The 12,095-nt window shown below is 36.5% G+C and overlaps 1 protein-coding gene across 2 annotated transcripts in view; it reads left to right on the forward strand.

Moving 5' to 3' along the window:
• The window catches only part of LOC5575982, a 526,418-nt gene that overhangs the window by 9,282 nt on the left and 505,041 nt on the right, over positions 1–12,095 (forward strand). The window lies entirely within an intron of this gene.

The raw sequence follows: 12,095 nt of genomic DNA on the forward strand, positions 1-12,095 counted from the left end.
CGTTTCATGCAAAAATAAGGTTTTGGCGGAAAAAAATGTATGGAAACTTTTTTTGCACGGCCGTGTAAAAAAAATCCGTGCAAAAACAGAATCGGGTGTATACTGTTCAGCAACCACCTGGAACGTTCTTCCGACAATGTCCACGTCGTCAGCGAAACAAATGAACTGGCTGGATTTATTGAAGATCGTGCCCCGCATGTTGAAGCCCGCCCGTTTCATAACACCTTCTAGCGCAATATTGAACAGGAGGCAGGAAAGACCATCGCCTTGTCGAAGTCCTTTGCGTGTTTCAAACGGGTCCGATAAAGCACCCGATATCTTCACACAGCACTGTACACTATCCATCGTAGCTTTGATCAGTCTAGTCAGTTTCCCGGGAAAACCGTTCTCGTCCATAATCTTCCATAGCTCTTCGCGGTCGATGGTATCATAGGCCGCTTTGAAATCGATGAATAGGTGGTGCGTAGGGACTTGATATTCGCGCCACTTTTGGAGGATCTGCCGCAACATAAAGATTTGGTCTGTCGTCGATCGACCGTCCACAAATCCGGCTTGATAACTTCCAACAAATCTGCTTGCCAGTGGCGATAGACGGTGGAAGATGATCTGGGAAAGCACTTTATAGGCTGCATTAAGAATGGTGATCGCTCGATAGTTCTCACATTCTAACTTGTCACCCTTTTTGTATATTGGGTATATTATTCCCTCCTTCCACTCCTCCGGTAGCTGTTCTGTATCCCAGATCCTGGCTATCAATCGGTGCAGACAAGTGGCCAACCTGTCCGGGCCCATTTTAATAAGTTCCGCTCCAATACCATCCTTTCCAGCTTCTTTGTTGTTCTTGAGCTGTTTGATAGCATCCTTAACTTCACCTATTGTGGGAGTTGCTTGCGTATATCAGAAATTAAATGACTCGGTGAACACTTACGTCAAATAGGCTAACTGTTCGTTGTGAAAAGAAGAAACCTAAACTTGTGATTGCTAGAACTATGAACTGATTATTGTAGTACGATTCGAAGCATTGAAGCAAACCGATGCTACACAAGGACGAATAAGTCGTGTACCGTTTTAGTTACTGTCAAAAGCTAACTACAATACGAAAACCTCTGCTAGCAGCTATTTCCGCTACTAGAGAAGTGAATAATTGATACCATTTAGGATGTTCTTCTTTTAACATTGACTGTTTCTTGAACTAATACTAAAAAGTTGAAAATCAATAATGATTTCTCGCTGAACATTACTAAAGGACCTATGTACAAATGAGAGATTCTCTCCTCTTTCGCTCTCTTCCGATTATAATAGTGGAATACTAAAGCTTTTGGGAAGTTTTTCACTTTAGATCGAAAAGCAATTTCCTTGACTAGTGTTTCATACAAAAAACGCAACAGAAAAGGTTAATGTGACTCAGTTATTGATTAAAGAGAAAGTAAACAAAGAGAGTCTCCCAATAGGCCTTTTCATGTGACAGGCCCGTCTATGCATTTGTTTACATTGGTGGAGGACCGGTGCATACACGAGGCTGTCATTTTCATAGAAGAACTGTCAAAGAGCTTCCCGATCAGCTGTTTTGGAACGTCATGTGAATAGGCCTATGTTAGATAGGTCCTATTGATCCTGTGTTCTGCGGTGTTTCAAGCGGGCGTTGTTCGTCGTGTTTCAAGCTTGAAATCTTCTTGCAAGTTAGAGAATTCTTTGCCTGTGTGGTGCGGAAGAAGTTATTGCCTGTGTTGTGTGGTGCGAAAGAAGCTTTGCCTTTGTGGTGCGAGAGTTGAAACTTATCAAGAGGACGAATCATTTTGAAGCTTGAAGTCTCATCTTTGCGCGAAAAATCATGTTTGGAGCTTTTAACTATCTTTTTATTATTACTTTCATATATTATCTTCGTTAATAGTTTTGATTTTATTTCAAATTTTATATTTTTGCACCCCAATCATGGATGTTGATGTGCATAATTCTGTTTTGAAAGATGGTAATTCTCCACCGCGACCATCATCCTTCTCTGCAAAACCATTTTGTGTAAAAATATATCCTCAAGGAAATCAAAAAAATTTCACTTAAAAAATTACGAGTTGTTTTTGGTACTCGTGATTCACCTTTGCAATCACAACTTTTTGCAGGATCTTATCGTGTATATGCACATTGCACGGTGCGAAATTAGTGGTGTTGGCATTTTTGACAATCAAGCTATTTCTCCCGTCGATGTTTTAGATTGCCATCGTTTGTCCAAACTTTTTTTTTGAACGACAAAGGTTCTAAATATGTTCATTCATATTGTATAAAAATTACATTTGCTGGATCAGTACTTCCAGACTTTGTTAAAGTAAACAATGTAATTTTTCGTGTTAGGCTTTTTTCCGAAAATTATGCATTGTGAACGATGCCTTCTTTTCGGACATACGAATCAATTTTGCTCCAATAAGCCTCAATGTTCTAAATGTGATCAAATCTCATTTATCATCAAAATGTAGTAATATTTATGATTTCTGTATTTATTATACCTTTTGAAAGATTGTTCTGTATATAAAAGTATAAACCCAAATTCCATCAAAAATTGAAAAACAGTTTTTTTCCGAAATTTTGAAAAACTCGGCGGATTGTACCACTCCGAATGTTTATGAATCCTTAACTGATGATGAATTTGATGACACTTTGAATTTAGATAATTTTGTTTATAAACCTCCATTAAATAGAAAAAGAATTGAAAAAGTTACAAATGAGGCTCTAGTTAAAATTGATTCTAATGCAAAATCATTCGATGAAAATTTCCCGCCATGGAGTTGTTTATCTTCCCGTATTATTCAGATTTTTTACAGCTGAGTTGATTTCACTTGCTCATAAGAGAAAAAACACGTTTTCAATTTCAATATGTCATTATTTCTGTAAAATATATGGATTACCATTTTCATATTATTTGTTTATATATTCCTCCTAATATTAATTGAATTGAAAATAATTTTAGACAGTGTTCCCCATCCATTTTATATTTTGGGTGACTGTAATGCACATAATTATTCTTGGGGTGGTGATAAAATTGATGGTCGTGGATCCTTATTATTGGATTTGATTGATGAATATAATTTAAACATTTTAAATGATGGATCGTTCACTAGAATTGCTGTTCCTCCATTACAAAATTCATACATTGATTCATCCTTGTGTTCAAATAATTTATCTTATAAGCTAACTTGGAGCATAATTAATGATCCTAATAATAGTGATCATCTTCCAATTTAGATTTGTTTTAGTCACTGTACATAAAATAATCTTCAAATAAATTCTTCTATTACTGATTATTAAAAAATGTTGGCTGGGTTAAATTTTCGGATTTAATTTCTGTTTCAATAATTAATCTTAAAAATTCAAATTCCCCGATAGAAAATTATAATGAATTCATTAAATTAATGTTTGACTGTTTACTTAAATCTCAGAAAAATAAAATTTAGTGCAATTATAAAAAATAAACGTCCTACATTTTGGTGGGATACTGATTGTTTAAAAAATAAATCAGAAACTTTAAAAAAAATCGTCGTTTGAGATCTAGAGAAAATTATTTTTTATATTGTAAAGCAGAAGCTTGGTTTACTCGTACTACTAAATTTAAAAAAAGGAACTATTGGAAATATTTCATAGAAAACCTTGGTAGAGAAACTTCATTATCCACATTGTGGTCTGTAGCAAGAAATTTTAGAATTTATGATAATTCTCCTCCTGTTTTCATGGAGTATTCCGATAATTGGATTGATCAATTTGCATCTAAAATTTGTCCAGATTTTGTTTCTCAATCTATTAATTTTAAAACAAAGCAATCAGTCAATTATTTCCTGGAGCTTTGTTCGCCATTTTCATTATTGACAATTCGAGTGACAATAAGAAGTTCGGCAGTCAAAACTTCGGCGAAGTTCGGCGTCGGCATTCTAATTTAGTGCTTCGCCGACGCATAAGGAACGCCTTTGTCGGCGTAGCACTTCGGTAGAATGCCGACGCCAAACTTCGGCGAACTTTTGTTGGTGATATTTCATTTATCTTATGAACTTCGGTCTAAAGTTAATCTGAATGCACAATACATGAGTTGGATTTGGCGCTATCTATTACTAATAACACTGTAAACGCCATTATATGCAAAATCATGTCACCACTATGCTCGAGTCATTTCGCATTCGGGTTTGAAAAAACGTTGCGAAGAAGAAGATTACAGTTTTAAAGAGCCGTGACTGTTTTTTGTTTTGAACGGTCATGGTTTGCTTTGGATTTTGATGGTCGTGTAGAAAAATGTGAATGTCGAGGTGGTAAATGTTTGCTACAGTACATTTCCCATCCCTGCCCAGGATACTGTAGGCATATATATTATCCACTAGAAACCCAGGATGTTGGGAACTATCACCACTAAAAGTCTACCAGATTTCGCGAGAAATCCCAGAAGTTTCCTGTTTCCTAGTAACCCCAGAACTTGCTCAGTATCTTCATGATATGGCTTAGAAATATGCCAGAAATCCATAGGATTCCATAAGAATTGCTCGGGATCTGATAAGGAAAATCAAAGTGTTTTATCTGAAAAATCCACTTAAGCAGTATATCATACATGAATTAACTATCTTTCGGTTTACATACATCGTTACATTAAATTTGTGAAGCATAAATTTAAATTGACATCGATGTATCTAAATGCGCCTGAGCAAAAATTTCGCATCTGGCTAATTACGTAAATGCCTCCCTTTAGGTGTATGTACACTACCCGTCATAAATACGGACTCACTGAAATAAGTATTGCAACACTCAGCTGAATATTGAATCACCCTGAAAAGTTTAGCATCACCTCAAAACAGGTTAATTCACATTGCTATATCTCGAGATCCTTACGACTTGCAAAGAAGCGATCTTCAGCTAAGTTGTTCAGGGGATCAAGGACATCCGGAAAGCAAACAGTTTAGTTCGCGATTTTGCCGCTAGGTGGCGCTAGTGAGCATGCAAAATTGAGCATTTCAAACTAGTTCTAGCTTGTGATCCATAAAGGATAGAAAGTTCGGGTCTTCGGCAAAGTTACTCAGGGGTTCAAGGACATCCGGAGAGCGAACAGTTTAGTTCGCGATTTTGCCGCTAGGTGGCGCTAGTGAGCATGCAAAATTGAGCTTTTCAAACTAGTTCTAGCTTGTGATCCATAAGAGATACAGTTAACTCTCCCTTACTCGATATTCCGTATCTCGATATCGAGTTAGAGAAGCATAGTAAAAGTTGGTTTTCATGGCTAACTCGATGGTCCCTTGGAACGCAGTTGAACCCCTGAGCAACTTTGCCGAAGACCCGAACTTTCTATCTCTTATGGATCACAAGCTAGAACTAGTTTGAAATGCTCAATTTTGCATGCTCACTAGCGCCACCTAGCGGCATAATCGCGAACTAAACTGTTCGCTTTCCGGATGTCCTTGAACCCCTGAGTAACTTTGCCGAAGACCCGAACTTTCTATCCTTTATGGATCACAAGCTAGAACTAGTTTGAAATGCTCAATTTTGCATGCTCACTAGCGCCACCTAACGGCATAATTGCGAACTAAACTGTTCGCTTTCCGGATGTCCTTGATCCCCTGAACAACTTTGCTGAAGATCGCTTCTTTGCAAGTCGTAAGGATCTCGAGATATAGCAATGTGAATTAACCTGTTTTGAGGTGATGCTAAACTTTTTGGGGGTGATTCATTATTCAGCTGAGTGTTGCAATACTTATTTCAGTGAGTCCGTATTTATGACGGGTAGTGTATATTGTCCGTTGCACGCGCGATGCAATTGTTGAAATGTATCCCCAATCGGCAAATTACCACCCGCCACGCGGTATGATCGTTTCCGTTATCGTGACCACCCTCGTGGATGTTTTGACATGTTCAAACCAAAACCCGTATTGCCCCTAAAATACCGTCACTGCTTCCGTCCGGAAGGGGTGCAATATGCGGGGGTACCGACGAAGCTTGAATCCGATGTCGCTCGCTGCCATATGTGACGACGCAGCACGCAAATAAGGTACCGTAATACGGGGTCAAATTGTTTACTGGTCGAAATTGATCAGGTCGGTACCGAACGGCATTTTATCCCAAGGACGCTGAATGTTTCGTTAGCATCAAAGACTTTCTGTGTTTTCTAGTTTATAGATGTGTTATATTAATTTAAAACATTGTCGAATTGTCTTAATTCTTAAACGTGTTTTGTTAAATTGTGATCAATTTTGCCATTTTCAATTTTAAATATTCAGGCTTGTTTTATGAAATGTTAATGTTAATTAAAAAAAAATCAATTGCGTCAATGCATAAAGATCAATAAAGCAATGATTGTGTACGTAAAGTGATCAATTTGATTTCGTGCATTCAGGTAACATTACAAACAATGGAAATCGAAAACTATAAAACTTGATCAATTTCACTCGAAATTACGGTAAACTCCATCGCGGTATTTAATATTAATGCTAACGCTTTTGCTATCGATAACTCCGTCCGTCCGTGGAACGAAAGCTGCTAGTGTGGTGGAAATGTCGCGCTCGAATGCACTTCCAATTGACCCGAACGAATGAAGTTTTTCCCTGAGCGACGCGCGCTGCAGCACTTTATCGTTTCCAGCATTTGCATATTTCACCCGCCATCCTGCCTGCAGTCTGACAGCCACGGGTGAAACCATTCGTAGGTTAGGATTCTAATGTTCGTCATGTTATTCCACCCACTGAGGAAATGCTGCATGTCAGCTCTGATTTCCTGAGAATGGAAATGCATTACTTGAACTTACCTCTGTGAATTGCGAGCGAAAGGAGATGACGACCCCGACCCGACTTGACCCGTTAACCCGTGTAAGGCCGGGTTAAGTTTTTTTTTCAAATCGTGAGTGTGAAGGTTGCATTCAACTAATTTACATCCGGTTTTCACTAAACTCTTTATTAACGAGACTTTTAGCCCTTGGCTAGTTCATCTTCCGGCTTCACTTCCCTTTCGAAGGAAGTCGTCATAAGTGACTATCTTGGGTATGGGATTCGATCCCAGGTCCTCGTCGTGAGAGGCATGTGTTCTAACCACTACCAAAACACGATTACCCAAAGAACAATTGGTAGCTTTTAAGATACTTATATCGATATCAAGTTAGAAAATCATGGTTTTCTTGGGTACCTCGATGCGATCCAATTTGTACTGGTTTTATGTTCTATAATTCGATACCTCCCTAACTCGATGATCCCTCCAATATCGAGTTAAGGAGAGTTGACTGAACTTTGTTTTTGATTTGCCTATCACCTCTATCCGTGTTGCACCGCAATAAATTTGTTGTTAATTGTTCAGGATTTGAGACACAAACTCACAAATTCATGGAGGCCTTGAGATCAACAAATATATTGATTATTTTAGAGTTAAAGAGGAAGTATCTGAAGCTCAAAACAAAGGGCTTTGTCGAAATAACTTGCGTTTGAACATTCAAAATTGAGAAGGTTAGAAGCAAAGGGGTGTAGGTGACAAAAATCTCCAAAGTAATCAAAAGTTCAGATAAAAAGGCATGTTTGGTTTTAGCAGCTCACTTTTTAACTAATTAACCGAACGACAGCTACCGCATAAAGTTCATTTAAGTAACTTATATAGAATGATGTTTACCTTAAAGTAGGGAAATAGTTCGATACGAACTTATTCTAGACTTTCTAGAAGATGATAAGTATATGAGTTACTTTTTCGAGAATTTGGTTCTGTCAGTATCCGATGTGTTCTCTTAATCAGCGATAAAGTTTCATTGGAACTTAAAATTTACTAAAATTGAACTTTTGAGTTCACTGCTTTCGTAAAATCCGAACTATTGGTTGCTTGGAATGGTTTTGAGAAAAACAAGTTTGCATTTTTTTTTATCAATTTTTCATTCCATGCAAATTTTATGGGAGCCAAAAGCAAGTCAAAGTTCTACGAATTATGTTATTTTTTTCTGTAGAATGGAAAAATCACATAAAAGATACGGTTGAAAAGCTTGCACTACAACACTACAATTTTTCAGTATACTCAGCTCAAATCCGACCAAAATGTTACTTACACCTCCTTCCGTTTGGGCTCCTCAAATGTTTCAATATGGTATGATAATATGAGGGACAGTAGATAATACTATTGATTTAAAAAAGCTCTTGGTTGAGTTTCGGGACAAATGGTCACAAAATCTTTCATCGGAAAAAAATTGAAAAAAAAAACGATTTTTGTGTTTTTGCCTTTTGCCCATATATGAGTTCATGTGAGAATAATAGAGGTAATCTAATTTTGAAGAATTTCAACGGCATAAGACCAATTTTACATATATTGAACACGAATGAATTATCAGATGTTTCAAATTGAACTTCATTTTCTTTGTACATTTACACAATATGATCAGCCCTTGGCAGTATGCCGAATTTTATATAATAAAAAATCCCTTTTAAACTATTTTAAAGATATCATTTGTGAAATAATGGCTTGTAATTCTTTTGATTTAGAAAAGCTTTTATGTGATGTGTTTTACATGAAAATACTTCTAAGGAATAAGCTCAACAAGAGCGACATGATGAGCCAATCATTTGTTGCAATAAAGATCTTTTTTTTTGCTTTATTTTTATAGAGGCTTTAAATTTTCGATTCATTCAACAAAGATCAATAGTTACGGAGACCACATCGTTTTCTGATGATTTTTTTTTCACTCAATCACGTTTTGCTTGTTCGGTGCTTTTTTATACTGGGTATGAATTGTTAAATAAATAAATAATAAAAATTCTGAACATTCAGCTTTTTGATTGAAAACTTCTGAAGTTCAGTAATCATTTTTGCTTTTTACCGAACTACGGTAGTTGTCAGACTCATTTCGACCCTAATATTGCAACATTACCGAACAGGCCGAAAACTGAGTATAAATAATTACCGACTATTCAAAAGTTGAAGTATTTTACTGACTTGTCGTCAAGATCAATTGAAAACAAACTGATGTGCATGTGGAAATGTGTCAAATGTGTGCGGAAATGCTGTAGAATAATTCGGCATCAGGAGACACGTATGTTGACCAAACTTTTCCTGCATCTGTTTTGCGGTTTCTCGTGGAAAGTAGTCGAAATATAGTGACAAAGTTAATCATTTCAAACGACCAAATCGGCTCAGCATGGTTTGCACGGCGTGTCTGGTAGAACAATATTATTACCAAAAAATAGGCATCGCTAAATCTTTCACCATTCAAAAATATAGGTTTTAAGTTTTCATTTGACATGTTCCCCAAAAAAATCTACCGAGGGATCCTGAACATTTTTTTTTTTATTTTAAATTTTTGTTCCTTAATGTACATTATTCTTAAATGTAATCATGGATAAAGTGTTTTTTTTTCTCTCAAGCTCGATGGTAGCCTAAATTTCAAATGAAGGTTGACAAAACAAATATATATAGGGTTACTTGTTGTAATGTACAAATCTGTCCTATGTGATCTTGTGGATAGAATAAGCCATAGGACACTTATTCGTACAGTAGAAGTACACATTTTGATTCAAATCAAAGTTGCACATCGTTTGTGTTCTCGGGAAGACTGGTTGAATTATAATAAATCTCCGAGCTGTTTATTGGAATACTTATAAGTAGATGAAAAACCGATTTTAGTACTATACTATTGATTTCTAGAGTTCACTCTAGTGAAATTGAATGGTATAGTACTTTATTCGCTTTTTCATTTACTGGTTGAATTACTTAAATAATTGATTAAAATTTCTATTTCTATTTGTAAATAACAGTTTAATTGCTCATAATCCAGTAAAAGTTATAATATGCTATTAATCATAGAAGAATCACAGTATGCTTAAACAACTAGTAGATCATAATCCTAACCTTGATTACTATTATCACAGATTTTGTAAGATACTTGTTACGGTTAAATAATGGAATCGGAACTGAAAATATCCTTAGACCGATTTATGTGAATATGATAAAATTATAAGATAATAAATCTTGAATTGAATTTATAAAGATAATAAATTTCAGCTTTAGTTGTCTGGCAACCATCAATTTGAGCCTCATGGAACTCAAGATTTTAAGTAAATTGGTGTAAATTTTGACGGATGTTCCGGATCTTCCAGAGGACCGAGAAATTGCCGTTCAAAATAATAAGTAGACAACGATTGTACAACAACTTGGAGCTCATCACTTCGAGTCTTTTAAAAACACTATTCTCCAGTTCAATTTTCAGGATATTTTTTGCCCGGAAGACCATACAGTGAGTTTGATAGGAATCGGTTCCCCAAAATACCACAATATCAATATCACCTAATGATTCAAAATTGCCCTTTTTTAATGAATTTAATGTGTTAAAACACCATTTACTATTATTGAAAGTTGATCTCGTTTTTACCCAACCTAACCCAGGAGAACACCACAACGACTCCGGCCATCGGAAAAATGTCCACTTGTGCCAACATTTGAAACTAGATCTTGACCCGGTCTTACACGGGTTAAGGGTGATTTTTTTTATTAAAAAAAAGCCATCAATTATCGGCGAAATACCATCGTGAATTCGATCGAAGCTCAGGAAAGAAATGCATTCAGAATATGATCGGGAATGGGACTCAGCAGCAACGAATACTGAATAGAGAGCGCAAACGGAAGTCTAATAGCACCCCCCCAGCCCCCGCACTCCGATCTATCCTAAAGTCGCCGCCGCGATGGATAGAATAGAAAGAGAGGAAATGGTAGATTAATTGCGCGGAGCCACAAAGTAAAATTAATCGACGTCGGATTGAAGGTACCAGGAAACGAAAAAAAGCATAATCTACGATGCTTTTGATTGGGCAAAAAATCTCGGAATCGGATCTGTCGATGAGTGAGAATAGCGTGTGCATTATTTATCCGGGGGAAGAGAATCGGTGCATGAAAAATGTTTTGTGGATGTCTTGATTTTGTGGATTCCAGGCAATTCGAATGCACATTAGATGGAACGAATGCTTTTTAGAGCGAAGAATTTTATTGCTAGTTTATTTTTTGGATTGAATGCTGTTTTAGATTATAGTGTAGTCATTCATTAGAGAAGCAATATTAAACGTACCGTAAACCGGGGGCAAATTTATAAATGGGATCAGGTCTATACCAAATAACATTTCTTTTCAAGGATGCTTCATATTTCGTTGGCATTGAAGACTTTCCGTGTTTTGAACTTTATAGTTGTTAAATGATTATTTTGAACTATTTCATTTTTGTTAGCAGTACTGTTGGAAATGTCAGTACTAAACAATTGGTTGGTTGTAGGCCTACATGGAAACTTTGAATGTTGTGCAAGCTTAAGTGTAAAGTATTGACCTCATTTTTGGAATCGAGATATGTTTGATAATACATGTTAGCAACACGTTTGAGCACATATACACATATCCCTGAACCGTGTAACTCCAATAACCCACTTGTCGAGAGTTGAAACAGCATCCGTATCGATTTACAATTTGTTCTCAACTTGTTCGGCACTTTGTTCGCCCCACATGTACAATAAATTCAACCCCATAAATCAGTGTCCCGCCACTGCTAACAGAAAGTAGGTACCTATAACATTTACTGGGCCGCCAGCAGCAGAGAGAAAGTCTAGAACCCATTACTCGGATTCAAGTAGCATCTTTGATAATTTGCTACCACTGCTGTGGCGGTTCCCACAGAATATGTACAGTGAAACCTCGGTTTATATAGCTTAAATTTACGCTAATTAATCTACCATTAAAATGGTCTACCTTCCTGCACTGAATTATGTAGTGTCGTAATATTCATTACGTAACTGAAATCAGTTGCGCAATGAGTATTACCAAACGCTTTTTCATTACGTAACTGTTCTGAGTTGGGTAATGAATCATTACACAACAATTTGCAAAATAATTGTAAATGCATTCCTGATATGGTTTCTGATACCCTGAAAGTGATCGTCTATGAAATTGCAAAAAATGTTGTACGCAACTCGTTACAGAACTCGATTTTTGAAGTACTCGTCGTAATCACTCAACTCGACAAGCCTCATTGTATAAATATATGACTCGTGCTGTAAAATCATCATTCTGCAACATGTTACGTAAAATATTATTACAGCGCATTCGATTTACGTACCCCCAACCCATTACGTAGATGGAGGT

Source organism: Aedes aegypti, chromosome 2 (assembly GCF_002204515.2).
Source record: "Aedes aegypti strain LVP_AGWG chromosome 2, AaegL5.0 Primary Assembly, whole genome shotgun sequence".
Lineage (NCBI taxonomy): Eukaryota > Metazoa > Arthropoda > Insecta > Diptera > Culicidae > Aedes > Aedes aegypti.